The sequence below is a fragment of the Scyliorhinus torazame genome, chromosome 7 (genome assembly GCF_047496885.1).
Source record: "Scyliorhinus torazame isolate Kashiwa2021f chromosome 7, sScyTor2.1, whole genome shotgun sequence".
Classification (NCBI taxonomy): Eukaryota; Metazoa; Chordata; class Chondrichthyes; order Carcharhiniformes; family Scyliorhinidae; genus Scyliorhinus; species Scyliorhinus torazame.
Window position 1 is genome coordinate 154,291,930 of NC_092713.1, and position 13,251 is coordinate 154,305,180.

General features: G+C 45.4%; 2 protein-coding genes across 4 annotated transcripts in view; one reads left to right on the forward strand and one right to left on the reverse strand.

The window, feature by feature from the left end:
- The window catches only part of angptl1a (angiopoietin-like 1a), a 110,564-nt gene extending 104,748 nt beyond the window's left edge, over positions 1-5,816 (reverse strand). The window contains exon 1 of the mRNA XM_072511680.1: positions 5,426-5,816. The gene's annotated coding sequence lies outside the window, so the exon portion shown is untranslated. The remainder of the gene's footprint in view (positions 1-5,425) is intronic.
- The window catches only part of ralgps2 (Ral GEF with PH domain and SH3 binding motif 2), a 677,925-nt gene that overhangs the window by 441,674 nt on the left and 223,000 nt on the right, over positions 1-13,251 (forward strand). The window lies entirely within an intron of this gene.

Below are 13,251 nucleotides of genomic sequence, written 5' to 3' on the forward strand. Positions count from 1 at the left end.
GGAATTTTTAGATGGGTTGGAGTACCGAGGTTAGGGGAGGGGGACAGGGCTACATTAGAAGGAGCAATAGTGGAGCAGGAGATAAAGGATGCGATTGGGAGGATGCAGTCGGGGAAGGTGGCTGGGCTGGATGGGTTTCCGGTGGAATATTATAAAAAATTCAAGGATAAGCTGACACCCCTGATGGTGGGGATGTTTGAAGAGGCGATGGGGAAGGGGGTGTTGCCACAAATCTTGGGGCAGGCATCGATATCCCTGTTGCTAAAAAAAGATAAGGATCCGACAGAGTGTGGGTCGTATAGGCCCATATCGCTTCTGAATGTGGATGCAAAAGTATTGGTGAAGGTACTGGCGGGTAGGCTGGAGGAGTGCCTCCCGAAGGTGATAGGTGAAGATCAGACAGGGTTCGTGAGAGGGGGGCAGCTCTTTTAAACGTTAGAAGGGTATTGAACGTCGTTATGGCACCGCAGAGGGGAAGGAAACCAAAGTGGTTGTGGCACTGGACCCTGAGAAGGCGTTTGACCGGGTAGAATGGGGGTACTTGATGGCAGTTCTGGAGCGGTTTGGGATTGGACCAAGATTTGTGAACTGGGTAAAGCTACTATATAAGGAGCCGAGGGCGAGTGTCCGCACAAACATCAGCTCGAGATACTTTTCTCTCCACCGTGGGACTAGGCAGGGATGTCCTCTGTCCCCCCTGCTATTTGCACTCGCGATTGAGCCGTTGGCCATCGCATTAAGAAGTTCGGGGGTTTGGAAAGGAATAGTGCGGGGGGGATAGAGCATAGGGTGTCCTTATATGCCGATGATTTGCTGTTATACATGTCGGAACTGAGTGTGTCGATAGGGGGAATATTGGAGCTGCTTTGAGTGTTTGGGTCTTTCTCGGGGTACAAACTAAATCTAGACAAGAGTGAGTATTTTGTGGTCTCTCGGCCGGGGGTGGGGGCAGGGGTGGGGGGGGCTGCCATTCCGTAGGGCAGTGACTCACTTTAGGTACCTTGGGGTGCAGGTTGCCCGGGAGTGGGGGGGGGGGTCTCCGCAGGTATAACATTTCTAGTTTGGTGGGGAGAGTGAAAACTGATCTAGCAAGGTGGGATGGTCTCCCTCTGTCACTGGCGGGTCGGGTAGAGGTGGTTAAAATGAACGTGCTGCCGCGATTTCTGTTTATTTTTCAATGCTTGCCGATTTTCCTACCATAGGCTTTTTTCAGAGAGATTGAGGGAAGGATTACTGCGTTCATATGGGGAGGGAAGGTGACCAGAGTTAAAAAGGTGCTGCTCCAGAGGGGAAGGGAGGCAGGGGTTTGGGTCTTCCGAACCTGATGTTGTACTACTGGGAGGCAAATGTGGAGAATGTGCGGAGCTAGGTCAGAGGGGTTGATTCCCAGTGGATCAGAATGGAGGAGAGTTTGTGCAAGGGATCGGGATTGAAAGCACTAGCAACAGCGCCGCACCCGATAGCCCCGCTGAAGTATTCAGGGAGTCCGGTATTAATCGCTTCATTGAGAATTTGGAGGCATTTTCGCCAACACTTCGGGTTGGGGGCAGGGTCAAGGGAAATGCCGATTCGGGGGAACCACAGATTTGAGCCAGGGAGGTGGGATGGAAATTTTCTGAAATGGGAGGAGAAGGGGATTAAGACACTAAAAGATTTGTTTCTTAGGGATCGGTTTGCAGGGCTGAAGGAGCTGGAAGCGAAATATGGGCTGAAGCAGGGGGAAATGTTTAGATACATGCAGGTTCGAGATTATGCATGAAAGGAGATACAGAGCTTCCCGGTGGAGCCGGCCTCCACATTGCTGGAGGAGATGCTGACGACAGGGGACTGGAGAAGGGGGTAGTGTCAGCGGTTTACGGGGCTAATATGGAAGAGGAGAAGGCACCACTGGAAGGGATCAAAGCAAAGTGGGAGGAAGAGTTGGGAGAGGATATAGAGGAGGGGTTCTGGTGTGAGATGCTCCGGAGAGTGAATGTCTCCACCTCGTGCGCGAAGTTGGGGCTCATACAGCTGAAGGTGGTATATAGAGCACACCTCACGAGGGCGAGGAGGTGCCGATTCTTTGAAGGAGTAGAAGATGTGTGTGAACATTGCGGGGGAGCCCCCGCTAATCACATTCATATGTTTTGGTCCTGTCCAAAGCTAGAGGATTACTGGAAGGAGGTTTTTAGGGTAATTTCTAAAGTGGTGCACGTGAAACTGGACCCGGGCCTCCCTGGTGGCCATATTCGGGGTGTCGGACCTTCGCCTCGTTGATCGCCCGAAGGCGGATCCTGATGGGATGGAGAGCAACCTCTCCACGCTGTGCCCTGGCGTGGCGGGGGTACTTGTTGGAATTCTTGACTCTTGAGAGGTTAAGTTTGAACTGAGGGGAAGGACGGAGGGGTTCTACAAGTCATGGGCATTATTCATTATGCACTTTCAAGAACTGGATAACATCGCACATTAGTTGGGGGGGGTGGGTGGGAGGGTTGGGGGGAGGGGGGGCGGTGTGTGTTGATGGTGACTATGGGTGATTCCTGATTCCTTTTTGTAATTTGTTTATGTGAACATACGGGCTAATGTTTGGGGTTTGGTGGGAGGATGAGATCATTGTTAATGATATGGGGATTGACATATTTGTTACTGATTATTGTTTGCTGTTGGTGGGTGTAAATTTGGGAGAAAATGTGAAAAAGGAGAATAAAAAATATTTTTTTAAAAAGAAAATGGGAGCGGAACTAATTGGGAAATCTCTTTCAAAGAACTGGCACAGGCAAATGAGCTGAAAGCCCTCCTGTATGTTACTATTTGATGATTATTGAAGGGTTAAGATTGGTGCCATTTGTTAGCAACTACAGAATTAGATGATAGAGCTGATGAATACATGACTGTAAAGATGGTGCAAGAGCAAGACTTAAGATACCTGAGCCATTGGGACCTGTCCTGAGGTAGTTGGGACTGATACAAGTCAGACAGACTGCACTCGATAGCCTGGGACCAATATCTTCCCAGAGATTTTGCTCATCCTGTTGGAGAAGGGTTAAACAAGCTTGGTGGGGGACAGGAACCTGAGCATAGCTTCAGAAGGGAGAAAAAGGTTGGAAATGGAAGATCGAAAATTCATCAATATTTTTGGAAGGCAGAAGAAACAACGCTAGAAAATAGATAACAAGGGAATTTAACGGTGTTAAATGGTATATGCTTTAATGTAAATACTTAAGGGAATAAGACAGATTAGCTGAAAGCACAGAAGAGCTAACATTTGAGGCAAGATGGATTGAACTAAAGAAGTATAATGGAACAGTCACTCCTGGGAATATATTATCAACCCCCAATCAAGGAAGATAGAAGAACAAATATGTAGGCAAATTTTTGATGAGTGCAAAAACTATGGAGCGGTGAGGGTGGGGAATTCAATAACCCTCATATTAACTTGGATAGATGAGTATGAAAGGCACAGTGAGAGCAGAATCCCTAGAATGCATTCAGGAAAACCTTTTTAGCCAGTATGTAGTACGTCTAACAAGAAGGGAGGGTGCTTCTGAATTTAGTTTTCAACAAGAGGGATATTATCTGAGGACCATTTTGGTGGAATTGATCAGAATTTGGTTAAATTTAGGGCATTTATAGGAAGGGAAAAATATAGACCAGGAATAACAGTTCTCACTTGGGGACATATAAAGTTGTATAAAATTATGAGGGGTCTAGATAGAATGGATAGGAAGGCATTCTTGGTTGAGGGATCCATTACCAGGGGGCATCGATTTAGCGTAAGAGATTTAGAGATAATTTGAGGAAGTTGGAGATCTGGTACTCACTGCCTGAAAGGTTGGTAATGCGGAAACTTTCATAAGATTTAAAAACTGCTTGGGTATGCACTTGAAGTGCTGTAACCTATAAGACTATGGACCAAAAACTACAAAGTATGATAAGACTGGATGGCAACAGGGTCACAATGGGTCAAGTTAGCCCCTTCCTTGCTGTAAATTTAAAGGATTGATTCTGTGACTCTGCAGTGCTTGTGAAAAAAGACCATGGCTGGTGCTACTTGATCACTTGGATTCTTGCTTTGTTCGCCATTTGCTTTATCTTGGATTGATTTTCAAAGTAGTTTCACAGGTAAAGTGAAAAAAAATTGTAAATGAAATATTGGTGACTCTGGAAATGATCAGTGTGCCCAGCTAGTATTCGATGCTTGTGATGCATGACCACTACTCCCCCACTGTTAACTCAGATGAATTACTCATATTGTGCTACTTATTATTCTGAACTCAATCAAGGTAAAATGTAACTCGGGCTACAATGTTAAGTTTTTCCTATTCCTGACTGAATTCTTAGCAGACATTTTTTAGAGCATGTAAAGGACGAAGTGTAAAAAGAGCCTGGAGGATTGGAAACACCTTTCAGAAGTGTACTTTCTGCAAGGAAATCCTGCAAAGACACTCCTGGCAGCCAGCTAGTCATTGTCTCATAAAAACATGACTCCTTTTAATTGTCAAGATACGCTATTTCATAGGTGTATAAACAGAAGATACATCATTGTCAAGTTATTATTCATATGTAACCACTGACATTGATAGTACTCAAAACATACATTCCAAATTCTACAAGATGTTTTGGAATGCTTGCATGGTAAAACTGCCCATGTTCTGCAATTTGACATTAATTGAAAATGGTACTATTGGCAGGAGGAGACACCATGTTACGTAGACATTATTTGAACAAAAACAGCCAATTGAACTAATGCTTCGACATCTGAAGCTACCGAGGTGAAATTTCAACACTCTTATGTTTCCATGACAGTCTACAAAACTGGCTAAAATCTGAGCTATAATTTGATTTAACATTCAAAATCTTGGCTCTAAACCAAGGAGTAAAACATCGAACTTGATGTGGGCTGAGAAAACTTGTTTTAGTGCTCGAGCAGGAGGAAGGTTTATTATTCCATTAACCAAGCTTGTTCTGTCTGGCAATGTTTATCACTTTGAGAAATGCGATCTGTAAAATCTGCAACAACAGACAATATGGAGTTCTTTTTACTGACGCAAGTATGTTGAACATTAAATAAGGCTAGGCAAAAAAAATAATTGGGGATTTAGTATTAACTTCCTTGGACTGTTTTTGTAAGTCAAATACTGCTACCTGTGAATCTTGCAAGTTGTCTATAAGTGGAAAGTAATAGACTTTTGTCTAATTTAAACTGCTTCATATTCAATCAAATAACCCATTTAAAGTCAGAAAGCTTCTCTAAAGGAATTTTCTGATAAGCAAGAATATAGTCCAAACTAACTACTATTATCAGCCAAGTGGTAGGATTGCATTATTGTTTCATGTTACACGTCACTTCATGTACAATGAAAGAAACCTCAAACTGGAGAAACAAAATAAGTTTGATTTTAAGTTCAAAAAGAAAGCTCACTTAATTTTCATGCATTATACAAACCTGATTCTTTTCCTGTGTACGTGCTGCAGTAAAGCTCCAGAATCGGATAAAATATTTCCAAGTATATGCACTTCTGTTTGTGATAATGTCACGTGGATATCTAAAGCAATAAATAGACTCATGAATGTCCCATGTTGTTAAAGATCCATAAGCATTGTTTTCTCACAAAGTCGTCTACATATAGCAACTTTCAGTGGTAAGTCTGAAGGAATATAGCAGAGCTGCTCTGTGCCAGACTTGAAACTCCAGGTTCTGCTTTCAGTTAACAAAAGATCATGCGACTCTTTACTGTTGCTGATGCCACTGTCTGTGCTGTTTTTACTGCTTCAGGGCCAGACTGTTGGATAATGGGTGTGCAGTTGGTATACACAGGATCTTAACATAAGGCAGACTGGCAGTCTCCTTAAAAACACAAGCCTGAAGTTTGTGGGATCAGCCCATTTATGATGTCATGGCAGTTAGAACTAATCAAGCAAGACATTTCCTTACTCCCCCTAGGATATAATCCTAGGTTCCTGGTGAAACTAAATGGACGAGGGATAAAGTTCTGTATTGTTTGGACACTTGCAGTGGATGTGAACCAAAGGGATGTGCCAGTGCTTAAACCATATATTTGCTCCCACAAGATTAAAATTTACTTCATCCTCTTAAAAGTAAACTCAAATATGGGAAAATCAGAACACATGGTTCGCTATAATCATAATAATGTTTCTTAGTGCCACAAGTAGACACTGCAGTGAAGTTACTGTGAAAATCCTCTAGTGGCCACACCACAGCCTGTTCTGTGGATAATGGGTGTGCAGTTCTCCTGAGGGAGAATTCAGAATGTCTAATTCACCTAACAAGCACGTTTTTCGGGACTTGTGGGTGGAAACCGGTGCACCCGGAGGAAACCCACAAAGACATGGGGAGAACGTGCAGATTGCACACAGACAGTGACCCAAGCCAGGAATGGAACCCGGGTCCCTTGCGCTGTGAAGCAACAGTGCTAAACACTGTGCTACCATGCTGCCCATCTATATGATGTCTTTCAAAAGGTACTTTATGCTTTGTAATTCTGGCTCAGAATATGAATTGCTCACGTGAACTGACCAGAGCACCAGTAAAGTAGCTTCAAGGCCAAAGTTCTTGTGTGATCGTCTATGATTTACTCTGATTATTTCTGGTAATTGGATGTGGACTTTGTTGACAAAGCTGCAAATTTTTGTTTTATCTTCTGTTTAAGCATCATTAGGTATAGACTGTGTTGTGCGTATTGATCTCTGCAATACTCCCAAAATATTTGTGCAAAAGAGATGCAAAATAAACTTCTGAAGCATTGTTGTGTGCTTTAAAAGCAACTAATGCCCTCAGTGTCTAACTCACATTTGCTTCTGACTACTGAATGTTATGTTTTTCAATCTTCACTATAGCAACCATGCACCCATCCAACCCACACCCACAAAATCTTTGAGGCTGAACTCCCCTTTTCTGGGTGGGATTCAACCAGTGCAGAACTTAGACCTGCCCCACTGAACCTGACCCTATCAATTTCCCTGGGTTAGGTATCATTTGCAACATACAGTGGCCATCTACCAGGACTCCCAATGTCAAGAGAAACTCAATGTGTGAAGACAAGAATCCTGACAAACACAGCAGCAGGAGCACTGCACCTGAAGAGACCCAACAGCCCAGTAAAGCGGGTACAATTGTACCAGGACTCTCACCATAGGCCATGGTCGAGATTTAAACCTTCAGTGAGCTGAGAGCTGGGTGTTCACTGGAAGAAGCTGAGACCTCTATTCAGAACACCTGACACACCCATCCCTTCCAAAGCCTCACCTGGTCCTTCACCCTCAGGTGGGTCTCTTGCACCATGTCGGCTTTCAAGCTCTTCAAATGCAAGAAGACTCTTGCACGCTTCACCGGACTCCCAACCGTCGCACATTCCAAGTTACCACCCGGAGCAGAGGTCTCTAACCTCTCCCACCCCCCTCCCCAGCCCATCCTATCAGCCATAGTTGCTGCTCCTAGCCCCGCCCAACAGGTGGGATCCAGCCCTACTCATTGTTAGCCACCTACCCCCCCCCCCCCAAACCCCCCTTCCCAGACACCCCTGGCCACTTCCTCTCAGAACCACCTCTCCCAGAATCGTCCCCATCCCCTCACCATTAACACCTCCTAGGCCCATCAAAACACTTTTATGTCCACTTCCAGCAGCACCGACTTTGGGCGCACCTCGAGGGCAAAATTCAGGCCCTAATTTCAAATAGACCGTTTTTTTTTAATGCTGTTGATATCCAACAAAATGGGCTTTCCAAGCCAGCCACAAATTCAGTTGTGAGTTAAGTTAGTCTAGCTTCCCAAAGAGGTGACAGAAGTTTGAGATATGTGTGGTGATATGCCTGTAGACGGTCATGCATATAATTGGTGATGCGACCTCCAACCAGCAGGTGGCAGTACAGATCCACCATGCGGTCTCAAGACAGTGGTCGTGTGATATAAGTCAGGGCAGATTCGGTGATCCGGAGAAGATTGTAAGACGTACATGAGGACAGTCGTGCATAGGGGTAGTTCCAGGGGAGTATAAAGAAACTCCATGATAACTTGCTCTGTATCTGATCGTTACCTTACCACGTGTGCGTTAATAAAATTCCTGGTTTGGACAAGTCACCAGCAGTTCTGTGGATTCCTTACTAGACAACGAACACTGAACACAACAATAAGCACACAAAATGGCAAGCGGCAAACAGGACAGGATTCAAAATGCAGATCATCCTGAAATGTGGATTAAAATCAAAACTGCCTAACTAAACCTTACCATGTCTGAAGGAGTAAATCCACACTTAGCCCAGTAAAACTAGCAGCAAATGAACTTGAGTGCATAATCCTGGTTGGAAGATAGAAATCTTTATTGCCTTAAGCTCATTTAGGCCCAAAATGGATAGGGATTCAAGTCTTCGACATCTAAAGTGTTTTTTAAAATACTTTTATTAAAGGCATTTTCACAACCTAGGAGAAATGGGAACAATATCAACGCACATCATGCAATATGCATAACCACACTGCCCCACACTCCTCCCTCCAGCCCATGTCCCCTTTTCTTTTATCAAAACAAATCCCAAACAAAAGAAAGAACCCCCCCCCCCCCTTGACGGTTTACCACTTCTTAAAGAAGCCGATGAACAGCCTCCATCTCAACAATAAGCCTGATAGCGAACGTTATTTCCCAAGGTGCAGAAACTCTGCCAGATCACTCACCCAAACCCCCGCCCTAGGCAGTTCCCAGCCCCGCCACCCGAGCAATATGTGGGCAGCACGGCAGCATTGTGGGGGCATCACGGTAGCATTGTGGATAGCACAATTGCTTCACAGCTCCAGGATCCCAGGTTCGATTCCGGCTTGGGTCACTGTCTGTGCGGAGTCTGCTCATCCATAAGACCATAAGACATAGGAGCGGAAGTAAGGCCATTCGGCCCATCGAGTCCACTCCACCATTCAATCATGGCTGATTTCAACTCCATTTGCCCGCTCTCTCTCCATAGCCCTTAATTCCTCGAGAAATCAAGAATTTATCAACTTCTGTCTTAAAGACACTCAACGTCCCGGCCTCCACCGCCCTCTGTGGCAATGAATTCCACAGACCCACCACTCTCTGGCTGAAGAAATTTCTCTTCATCTGTGTTCTAAAGTGACTCCCTTTTATTCTAAGGCTGTGCCCCCGGGTCCTAGTCTCCCCTGCTAATGGAAACAACTTTCCTACATCCACCCTATCTAAGCCATTCATTATCTTGTAAGTTTCTATTAGATCTCCCCTCAACCTCCTAAACTCCAATGAATATAATCCCAGGCTCCTCAGACGTTCATCGTATGTTAGGCCTACCATTCCTGGGATCATCCGTGTGAATCTCTGCTGGACCCGCTCCAGTGCCAGTATGTCCTTCCTGAGGTGTGGGACCCAAAATTGCTCACAGTATTCTAAATGGGGCCTAACTAATGCTTTATAAAGCTTCAGAAGTACATCCCTGCTTTTATATTCCAAGCCTCTTGAGATGAATGACAACATTGCATTTGCTTTCTTAATTACGGACTCAGCCTGCAAGTTTACCTTTAGAGAATCCTGGACTAGGACTCCCAAGTCCCTTTGCACTTCAGCATTATGAATTTTGTCACCGTTTAGAAAATAGTCCATGCCTCTATTCTTTTTTCCAAAGTGCAAGACCTCGCACTTGCCCACGTTGAATTTCATCAGACATTTCTTGGACCACTCTCCTAAACTGTCTAAATCTTTCTGCAGCCTCCCCACCTCCTCCATACTACCTGCCCCTCCACCTATCTTTGTATCATCGGCAAACTTAGCCAGAATGCCCCCAGTCCTGTCATCTAGATCGTTAATATATAAAGAGAACAGCTGTGGCCCCAACACTGAACCCTGCGGGACACCACTCGTCCCCGGTTGCCATTCCGAAAAAGAACCTTTTATCCCAACTCTCTGCCTTCTGCCTGACAGCCAATCGTCAATCCATGTTAGTACCTTGCCTCGAATACCATGGGCCCTTATTTTACTCAGCAGTCTCCCGTGAGGCACCTTATCAAAGGCCTTTTGGAAGTCAAGATAGATAACATCCATTGGCTCTCCTTGGTCTAACCTATTTGTTATCTCTTCAAAGAACTCTAACAGGTTTGTCAGGCACGACCTCCTCTTACTAAATCCATGCTGACTTGTCCTAATCTGACCCTGCACTTCCAAGAATTTAGAAATCTCATCCTTAACAATGGATTCTAGAATCTTGCCAACAACCGAGGTTAGGCTAATTGGCCTATAATTTTCCATCTTTTTCCTTGTTCCCTTCATGAACAGGGGGGTTACAACAGCGATTTTCCAATCCTCTGGGACTTTCCCTGTCTCCAGTGACTTTTGAAAGATCATAACTAACGCCTCCACTATTTCTTCAGCTATCTCCTTTAGAACTCTAGTATGTAGTCCATCTGGGCCCGGAGATTTATCACTTTTTAGACCTCTTAGTTTCTCTAGCACTTTCTCCTTTTTGATGGCTACCATATTCAACTCTGCCCCCTGACTCTCCGGAATTGTTGGGATATTACTCATGTCTTCTACTGTGAAGACTGACGCAAAGTACTTATTTAGTTCCTCAGCTATTTCCTTGTCTCCCATCACAAAATTACCAGCGTCATTTTGGAGTGGCCCAATGTCAACTTTTGCCTCCTGTTTGTTTTTAATGTATTTAAAGAAACTTTTACTATCATTCCTAATGTTACTGGCTAGCCTACCTTCATATTTGATCCTCTCTTTCCTTATTTCTCTCTTTGTTATCCTCTGTTTGTTTTTGTAGCCTTCCCAATCTTCTGACTTCCACTACTCTTTGCCACATTATAGGCTTTCTCTTTTGCTTTGATGCATTCCCTAACTTCCTTTGTCAGCCATGGCTGCCTAATCCTCCCTCTGATAAGCTTTCTTTTCTTTGGGATGAACCTCTGTACTGTGTCCTCAATTATTCCCAGAAACTCCTGCCATTGCTGTTCTACTGTCTTTCCCACTAGGCTCTGCTCCCAGTCGATTTTCGTCAGTTCCTCCCTCATGCCCCTGTAGTTACCTTTATTTAACTGTAACACCTTTACATCTGATTCTACCTTCTTTCTTTCAAATTGGAGATTGAATTCGACCATATTATGATCACTGCCTCCTAAGTGCTCCCTTACTTTAAGATCTTTAATCAAGTCTGGCTCATTACATAACACTAAGTCCAGAATGGCCTGTTCCCTCGTGGGCTCCATCACAAGCTGTTCCAAAAGCCCTCCTGTAAACATTCAATGAATTCCCTTTCCTTGGGTCCACTGGCAGCATTATTTACCCAGTCCACCTGCATATTGAAGTCCCCCATGATCACTGTGACCTTGCCTTTCTGACATGCACTTTCTATTTCGTGGTGCATTTTGTGCCCCCGGTCCTGACCACTGTTAGGAGGCCTGTACATAACTCCCATTATGGTTTTTTTGCCTTTGTGGTTCCTCAACTCTACCCACACAGACTCCACATCATCTGACCCTATGTCATTTAGTGCTATTGATTTAATTTCATTCCTAATTAACAAGGCAACCCCGCCCCCTCTGCCCACCTCCCTGTCTTTTCGATAGGTTGTGAATCCCTGGATGTTTAAATGCCAGTCCTGAACCCCATGCAACCATGTCTCTGTGATGCCTACCACATCATACCTGCCAGTCACAATCTGGGCCACAAGCTCATCTACCTTGTTCCGTACACTGCGCGCATTTAAATATAGCACCTTTAATTCTCTATTGACCGTCCCTTTTTATTTTCTTAGTGTGGTGGACCTTGGTTTACTGAGCCTTTCCAAACACTGTGTCATATCGTGTGTGCGTGGGTTTCCTCCGGGTGCTCCGGTTTCCTCCCACAGTCCAAAGATGTGCAGGTTAGGTGGATTGGCCATGATAAATTGCCCTTAGTGTCCGAAATTGCCCTTAGTGTTGGGTGGGGTTACTGGGTTATGGGGATGGGGTGGAGGTGTTGACCTTGGGTAGGGTGCTCTTTCCAAGAGCCGGTGCAGACTCGATGGGCCGAATGACCTCCTTCTGCACTGTAAATTCTATGATCTATGTGCCTCCGGGCTACCAAGGAGGCAAAGGCCAACACCAGCCTCTCTCACCACCTGCACTCCAGGATCCTTCAAAAGTCCAAATATTGCCCCCCACGGGCTCAGAACCACCTTCACCCCCAGAATCTTTGACATTGTGTCTGCAAACACTTTCCAAAACACCTCTAGCCTTGGACATGCCCAAAACATATGGACATGGTTCGCCGGCCCCCCTGCACACTGCCCACTCCCATCCTCCACCCCTGCAAAGAACCAGCTCATCCTGGACACCATCATGTGTGCCCAATACACCACTTTGAGCTGGATGCAACTCAGTCTTGCACACAATGAGGATGAATTCACCCTCTGCAAGGCGCACTCCATACACCATAAGACATAAGAGCAGAATTGGGACATTCGGCCCATCGTGTCTGCTCCGCCATTCAATCAAAGCTGATATGTTTCTCATCCCCATTCTCCTGCCTTCTCCTCATAACTCTGATCCGCTTATTAATCAATAACCTATCTATTTCTGTCTTAAAGGCACTCAGTGATTTGGCCTCCACCAGCCTCAAAACCTACCCCCCCCCCTTTGCTACTCCCCCAGCTCCTCCCACCTGCACCTTACTTATTGCACCAAAGCGCTCTCTCTCTCTCTCCATTAACTCCCCATAATTGTCCAACAGCCTGCTCTCCCCTATTTCCTCCTCAGACAGAATCTTATCCTGTAACCCCAGGGGTGGCAGCTTCGGGAATGAGGCCAGCTCCTTTCTCATAAAGTGCCTAACTTACAGGAACCCAGTCCCCTTTGGTAATTGATACGTCACCTCCAATTACCCCTATCCGCAAACCTCCCCCAATAAACAAGTCCCTAAAGTACTCTATCCCCACCCTACTTCCTAAAATTAGAATCCAACCCAACCGTGTCAAACGTGTGGCTGCCGCAAATCATGCCCAAAGGGATGTGCCCTCCATTTTGAAGTGCTGCTGGCATTGGTTCCACACCCTCAATGCTGACACCACCATAGGGCTCGTGGAGTATTTAGCTGGCGGGAACGGAAAAGGCGCCTGCAATAATGCCCACAAGTTGGTCCTCCTACACAAGGCCCCCTCCATCTCTCTGCACAACAACCTTATCTCCACCACCCACTTCCTAAACTTTGCGCTGTTTGCTACCCAATAATAATTCTGCAGGTTTGCCAATTCCAGCCTCCCTCTCTGCCTATCCCACTC